Genomic DNA, 8169 nt, shown 5'->3' with positions numbered 1-8169 from the left:
TTGACAGAAAGCAGCATGCGAAACGTCAGGACGACGCACAGTTCCGAAACCGTGCAATTATAGTAGAATAAAGTATTCTATAAGGATGGGATAAAACAAGGATAGAATGAGTTTACTCAAGATAGTTTCCCCTCTCTCATCGTAGTGTGCAGCCAAACTCCAAAATGAGTTGACAAAACAGCAATACAAGGAGAAAAAATATCAAAATAGGTATCAATAACCTAACTTTATGTTTCAGAACGTAGGTATCAAAGATGTTTAAGGCCATAGATATAATATATATAGATCCCAAGGCCCCAACGTTTTCTGTTCTCTTTGACGGCGCAGTAACTAGTATCATTTCTCTCTCCTCGCTCTTTTAAAAATGCCATTTGTCAAAAAAGGACAACCATACTGTTGACAAGATGAACTTCAAATCAAAGTGTTGCCTTTTTTGGTGCATCCAGGCTGTGTATGTGTGCGTAAAAACATGTATGTGTGCTCTTTTAGGGATGTGAAAAGTCGATTTTAATCATGTTATATATCGATAAACGCTACACAGCGGAACGAAATAGCTATTCATTGAAGCTTCAATATCTTCGTTAAATATAAACATAATTGAAATGCTAATGAATAATAAATATATTAGAATATAATAAAATAATTCAATTATTGCGGAACACATATTTTAGTAGGTATTTAAGTATTTTAATTAAATATCTGAACATGGCTACAGCAAGGTGGTGTTAAATTAACAATTTAACACCACCTTGCTGTAGCCATGTCGATAAAGTCATATCGATAAACTATCGACATTTCTTGCAATTTTAATTTTACTGTAAAGGTTTAACGATACCTAAAATGAACAAAAACGCTTTTATTCTTTATTGTGGTATCAGATCACAATTTTATCGTCACGCCCCAGCAGGGAACCAAGGGAAAGTGCAGATATTTAATTAAAATACATAAATACCTACTATAATATGTGTTCCGCAATCATTTAATTATTTTATTATATTCTAATATATTTATTATTCATTAGCATTTCAATTATGTTTATGTTTAACGAAGATATTGAAGCTTCAATGAATAGCTATTTCGTTCCGCTGTGTAGCGTTTATCGATATATAACATGATTAAAATCGACTTTTCACATCCCTAAAAGAGCACACATACACGTTTTTACGCACACATACACAGCCTGGATGCACCAAAAAAGGCAACACTTTGATTTGAAGTACATCTTGTCAACAGTATAGTTGTCCTTTTTTGACAAACGGCATTTTTAAAAGAGCGAGGAGAGAGAAATAATACTAATTGCTGCGCCGTGAAAGAGAACAGAAAACGTTGGGGCCTTGCTTGCACAAATCGTTTTTCGTGGTTGGGTTGCCATATGAAAAAACCGGACAAGTGCGAGTCGGACTTGCCCACCAAGGGTTCCGTACAGTTTTTTTATTTTATTGAGTTTTTTTTTACAAATTTATAGATTTTACATTATTTCCTGTATTTGTAGTGTAGGACGGATATTACTTGATGATTTCATAGTTCTTGGTCAACGGGAAGTCCTCCTCCTCCTCCGTCGTTCCCTTCATTTCCTACGTGCCGACTCCTTCGAAGAAGTTTCGAAATGGCTTCTCTCCTTCAGCTACTGTCCTCTGCCTCGCGGAGAGCCATGCCTGACCTGAGCGATATCTCCAGGCTTAACGCCACCTGTACGTCTACCATCAGTTTTGACATTGACATATACGCTCACGTCTACGTAACATACTTTCTATGCATCTGGCTCGTACTCGCATATTAGTGCAAGCGAGATGTACAGAAAGTAAATTACGTAGACGTGAGCGTTATGTCAATGTCATAACTGGTGGTAGACGTACTGGCACAGAATAAATAATAGTACTGCCGTACAGAAAGGAAACTTCCTACAAAACCGAAGTTTGACAGCGGTTCAGGGTCGAATCATGCTATCCCTTTCTAATATATGGCACTATCCCTTTCGGCTATTTAGGGTTGTCAAAATTCAAGTGATTATCTTATCTGTGGTCGTACACGCAGAAGGAAGTCAAGTGGTGCCAACCCTAATAATTGCTCGGAGCAATGCTGAGCCGAGTGGAGCCGAGTTTGGCCGAAGTCAGGAGTTTCGCACCCTTGGTACTGGTCTGTCCAACGTTTAGGGCTCTGGCCACGAGGCCTTTTTCCTTCCACTTTCCGGGTTTCTACGGCGCTCTAGATTGTTAGAGCTTCTGCGAGCAATGTGACCGAAATGGGTACTGAAGAATACGGTGCAGACATGTCACAGAAAGCCTGTACCCAAAATCCAAATCACTTTACCCAACAAACTAGCTTCTAGTGGTGGTTAGGTTAGCTTTCTAAAAAACCCTGACATTCGCCAAGTCACCTCGCATGCGCCTGGAGAGAGTACTCTCTATTGCCCTTTATCAAGGCATCTTTCCACAATCTAGAGCATGGCCCCCTGTATTTGGGTATCAACATCAAGACAAGGAAGATGGATACACCTATTAATGATATCACCGATATGTAAATAAAAAAAAAACATAATATATATTGATGTGCAGAGCACCTAGCTCGAATGAGCGGTGACAAAATAAAGCTTATAAATTCATATCAGCTTCCAGTTCAATTCAATATAGCTCTCATCTCGTTTATTGTAAAAATAAAAATCCCTTTGTCATTCAGTCTGCAAAAATTACCTTGAAAAAACGGAGAAGTCAATAAATCCGATAATAATATGGAAATCTATTTGCTGCGTGTGAATCTTGTGATGTCGATAGATGTCGAATCACTCGACTGCCACATTGCCGATGGCTTTTTATCTTATACGAAAAGGCAGGATTGTGACTGAATTCTATACATTATTGTACATTAACAAAATTGAACCCTATCACCTTGATATTAAGTGTTAAATATTTGTGGGACATACCTTTGCCTTATAAAAAAATATTATAAAGGATTTATTATAATTAACTAAGTATTAGGTACGTGCTTATACGTACGTGACGTGAGTTGAGTAATCCAGAACAAATGTACCGACCTACCTTACTTAACAAATCTGTTTATGTTCCGTACCCAAAGGGTAAAAACGGTCCGTCTGTCTGTCTGTCACCAGACTGTATCTCATGAACCGTGATAGTTGAAATCTTTACAGGTGACGTATTTCTGTTGCCGCTGTAACAACAAGTAGGTACTACTTAAAAACAGAATATAATAAATATTTAAGTGGGGCTCCCATACAACAAACGTGATTTTTTGGCGTTTTTTGCGTAATGGCACGGGACCTTTCGTGCGCGAGTCCGACTCGCACTTGGCCGTTTTTTTATAAATAAAATGCTTCTAACCCTTGACCCAAATCAATCAGTCTCTCGCTTTCGGCTTTTATAAAAAATGTATTTATTTAGAGGTGGAAAGCTGACATTATTTAATTACTTAAGACCTTTTTGATTTTATGTAGGTATAGGTACAGGATATTACAACGAATATATGAAATAAAATAAGTATAGGACGTTATTAGTTAAATTACACAAATTGACTAAGCCTTATTATTGAATAAGCTCAATAAGGATTGTGTTGTACTTAGACAGGATAGGATAGGGATAGGTATATATACTATATGCGGAGTGTCTGTGAATAAGCCCTTTATTTCTCTATGAAACCATACAAAAAAAAACCCTTTTGAAAAGACGCTCATATATACTAAGGCCGGGACTGATCGCAAGCGGACCTTTGGTCGAGCGCAATCTATGAATGGCCTTGATTATCGGCTCCGATTTGCTAGTCCGCGGCCTAAATGTTTCTATATCACATATAAAATCATTTCAAAAATATTAATTATCATACACCAACTAGAATTTAGGCCATAGTTGTAAGAAAAGCACTTAAAGTTATTTGAAGTTTGGGTTCCTAATTTATTTTCTTTAAAAAGGGGCTATTTCACGGTCCTTTGCCTCGAATAAGATAATTTCTTGCATAATCATAATTTTAAAATTTTAAATTTAATGTTATTTAGTTATATGATTGTAGTAATACGTAAAATACGTTAGGTATATGGATCTTATTGTCCGAAACAGGTCCGAATTGTTGGTCAAGCAGATCTTGTCAGTAAAAAAAGGCGGCAAATTTGATAAATGTAGGCGCGAAGGGATATCGTCTCATAGAAAATTTGAATTTCGCGCCTTTTTCTACTGACAGGATTTGCTTGGCCATCTATAAATGTTTCTTTTTTTATCGGGAGTTGTGGAATCGAGGTGACCGCTATGTCACCTATTTCACAAGTTCCATTCTCGAAATCTCTACCAGCAATTTGTCGCAAAGGACTGTGAAATATTTGTGATTTAATTGTTTGACGCCTGTTAGGGAATTCTGATTGTAATCGGCTTTTATGACCGTCTCGTCCCTAGAAGCTTGTGGTTATTGATTGGGACGGGTTTTGATTTGTAGAGCCTGATTATTCAAATCATATTTAACCTTTTGACCGCCAAATATGCGAACGGTTACAGTTAATTATTAATCTTCGTACATTCCAAAAAGGTTTACAATAGCGCGTTATAACGGGCGTGTTGTTCAAAGGGTGGGTGGTAGACTTGATCCTAGGGAGACTACATCTCCTAAATATTGAATAAAGTTAGATTAAATTTAAAATAGATCTAAAGTAGCAATTGTAACTCTACTACCTACGTTGTCAAAATCAGAACATTATAGTGATTGGTTCCTTTTAGGACAGTTAATAAATTTTCTTTTATTGGCAAATAATTATTGTCGTATAATTTAGAATAGAATAGAATAGAAAATAATCATTTATTGCATATCACAAACCAGTTACAAAGGTGGTACCTACATATTATTGGATTAGTTTAAGTGACGCCCTGTAAGGACACAGCAACATATACCTAGAATACAGTGAACTTAAAACTATCGTAAAACGGGGTGAGTAGGTTTCGCGGGGAGACGTGGCTTATGAATGGGGAGAGAAGGTTTGAGAGGGGGGTGAGAAGGGATTTTAAGGCTACTGCTACAAAAATAATGCATTCCAATTTAAAATGGAGCTATAGTAATACCTACGCATAATAAAAAAAATCACCTTTGTATGAAAACCCCTCTCACCCCAAATACGAGGTACTACGGGGTGAGGTGGGTTTTCCTCTTTATCGTCAAAGTTATGAAATAGAACTACCCAAAATAAAATAAAAACTAAAATACAAACATCCGGAACACTTATTATATACACCATTCAGTTTTCATATGTAAAAATAAAATGTTATCGAGGTTTGAATTTCAGTTTTGACCCTACTCACCCCATTTTACGGTACTAGCTTAACAATTAATTTTGATCTTACTTTGATATGACCTTGAAGATAGCTCACGCTGAGGGCCTACCGCGAACCTCGTTCGACGTGTTGCCTCTCAGTCGCGCTTGTACATTCGTATGTAAGTGTAACAGGGAGGCAACACGTTGAACGTGGTTCGCGGTAGGCCCTCTGAAGTGTAAGTCGTGTGTGAGATGTAATGCGCGCCAGTCACTAAGACGATCGTTACGATCGTATCAAAACCATAACCAGTTGTGAAATCGAAATCGGGCTCTTGGGATTTCGTTGAATAAAAACTAAGATTAACATTCAAACAATTTTTATTAATTTCTATAGGCAGTTTTTACTACTAAGACATTTAATAGCTATATGTTTGACATCGAGAATTCCACTTAAAGGTTATTTTCACACAAGTATTTTATGCTCATTTTGAGCGTAAAGATTAGGGTATCGTCTTGGGTCGTCCCATTCGTTATACGTCACGTTCTTAAATTAATCCTATTCTGCTTTCGTCACTCATTCTACATTGAAAGCCACCGACGATTGTGACGAATGTAGAATGAGTGACGAAAGCAGAATAGGACTAATTTAAGAACGTGACGAAAAACGAATGGGACGAACCAAGACGATACCAAGATTAGGTACCCTGGGTTCCTAAGACGGTGAAAATAAAATATATTTACCTATCATTTGAATACATATAGTACAAGTGAAGTGAATACATATAGTGTTATATAAAAATACCGTATTATAGGTACTCATGTAAGCTAAGCAATTTTATTTACAAATTCATTGAATAAATTAGGTATATTATCAACATACCTACAGAGAAACCTAGATCTAAGATATTCTTATTCCAAACACACATATTGCGTAGGTACTTAATTGGCTCAAAATATTCGTGTTACATTTCTTTCCACTACAAAATGAAATGAAAGTGACGCAAAAATACAAAACGATATTTCATAAATTTTAGAAACAAGAATTGTTCCGGAATCCGCGAAAATCGAAATATCACTATCTGCCTCTCTATCTCTTGAATACGCAAGAGTAGAGAGGCATATAACGAATTTCCATTTTCGATTCGATGTTTGTTGTAGGGTTTCATCAAGGAAAATTGAAGTGAATCCCGTGTGAGTTACAAGCGAATCATTCAAGGACCGTCCGTTATTAATCTTCTGGTATTTATCTTTGATTATTACTGTTATTAGCAACACCACTGATTGCTTAACCTTGAGGGTTTGTATTGATTTTCAGGAAATAAGTATCTGTAAGTGGTTAACTTAATGACAACTATATTTAGCTGGCTCAGTACCCGAAAGAGATTTTCAGAACTCGGTCATACCTTTCCCTGTACGTGCCTGAGTGACGGGCGAGCGATTCCCAGAAAAACTCCGTAAAAATCACGTTACAGTCACCTGCAATAATATGTTACACAGCGAAGGCCGCAAAAATATCTGAGACGAACTTATTTGTAGAGCTTTAAGAGCGTATCACATATTTTTGCGGCCTTGGGGCTGTCCATAAATTACGTCATCGATTTTTGACGATTTTGGACCCCCCCCCCCTATAATCATCCAAAAATCATGCTTCAAATGACCCCATTTCCTCCTACTTCATGCTACCATCATCCGATGTCCAGACCCCCCCCCCCCCTAATTTGAAATGACGTAATTTATGAATAGCCCCCTTCGAAGAGTAACATGTCATTGCATGTGACTGTACATGAAAACAAAATTATACCTACTTATATGCGATTGCTATTAACACTTTTGACACTTATCTTCTGTATGATGGGACACAACAATATTCTTGGCTATTAAGAGCCAACGGGAGTGGTCATTTCTCCATACAAACGTACTCCTCGTTTTCCTCCGTGGTTTTTGAAGCTAGAGCAATGATTTTTTCAACACAGATTAATATTGTCAATATCTGTGTCGGACCGTTTTGCTTTTTTTGATATTTTTGTTTTTTAAGGCGCTAGAGCCCTTCAAAAATGGCCAAAATTGCCTAATTGACTATGCCGCAATGAGAGGCGTGGCATTCAAAACTGATATCAATTAGCCAAAAAAGCAAAACGGTCCGACACAGATAATTTCATAATCATTTAGATTTCTAAATTTGGTTACGATTGGTTAAGTTTTGGAGGAGGAAACAGAGGAGTACGAAACCTCGATTTTTGAGATTTTTACGCAGGATTTTTCGCCTTGTCCTTATCGCACTACTTTTAGGTGCCGCTTCCGTTAGCGAGACGGGTATATTTACCTAAAATATTTAAAACCCAGCTCCTGTTTCGTCTTAATAATAAATAATTAAAGGATACAAACATTAAATAACAAGGCCGGCAGCTTCTAGTCCGTTTCTCAATTAAATGAGTTAGTTTGAACAGCGATGTGTAGATATTTTTACTTTTTTACCTTGACTAGATTATAAATAATTCTACCAAAAAGGTACTTTGCGACTTTCGATAATCATAACCACGCGGTATTTTATTATTCATCTACTCGCACTATTCAGTAAAGTCGTATAGCTTTTTTTCACAATCCATAATTCAATATAGGCCTTTGTCCTTCAGTAGACCTGCATGAAATAAGATCCTTTTCGAGCAAGTGTGATGAAAATAACTATATAAAGTTCGAATACCTACTGCTAATAATATTATCGTAAAATATACGCGCGTAATGGTACTTACGAGGGTATACATATATAGTTGTCGACAATACAAATTGCTTCACAATTATTTCACATCGAAAAATCGGGATGCCATGGCCTTTTTCATGCCACTTGAGCACTATCGAAGCACAGTGCTGCCATTCACGGTCATCTTTAAATTGGCTCATTTTCTTTACGTGCCAGCGGTTCGGTTAGG

Source organism: Cydia splendana, chromosome 7, assembly GCF_910591565.1.
Source record: "Cydia splendana chromosome 7, ilCydSple1.2, whole genome shotgun sequence".
Classification (NCBI taxonomy): domain Eukaryota; kingdom Metazoa; phylum Arthropoda; class Insecta; order Lepidoptera; family Tortricidae; genus Cydia; species Cydia splendana.
The sequence above is the reverse complement of the archived record's forward strand: the minus strand, read 5'-3'. Positions refer to the sequence as shown.